This window comes from Penaeus monodon, chromosome 32 (assembly GCF_015228065.2).
Source record: "Penaeus monodon isolate SGIC_2016 chromosome 32, NSTDA_Pmon_1, whole genome shotgun sequence".
Taxonomy (NCBI): domain Eukaryota; kingdom Metazoa; phylum Arthropoda; class Malacostraca; order Decapoda; family Penaeidae; genus Penaeus; species Penaeus monodon.
Window position 1 is genome coordinate 30,764,895 of NC_051417.1, and position 201 is coordinate 30,765,095.

Here is a 201-nt window from a genome sequence, read left to right on the forward strand (position 1 = left end):
CAAAGACTGGCCCGTCACTGCCGAGGACGAGCGAGAGAGGGCAATCACCACGACTCGCCGCCCGTGCCCGAGCCGCCCTTCGCCGTGCCCCTAAGCTCTCCTGGTCCAGCAGGTCCCGAAAGAACCAACAAAACTTGAACAGGACAGATTATATGACCCAGAATGTTGGTTGCTGTGTAGACCAACTATGGCTTCTGCAAT

The 201-nt window shown here is 57.2% G+C and overlaps 1 protein-coding gene across 1 annotated transcript in view; it reads right to left on the minus strand.

Annotated features, from left to right (window-relative positions):
• Nucleotides 1–201, minus strand: part of LOC119593792 — a gene marked incomplete in the record, with an annotated part of 129,698 nt that overhangs the window by 23,408 nt on the left and 106,089 nt on the right.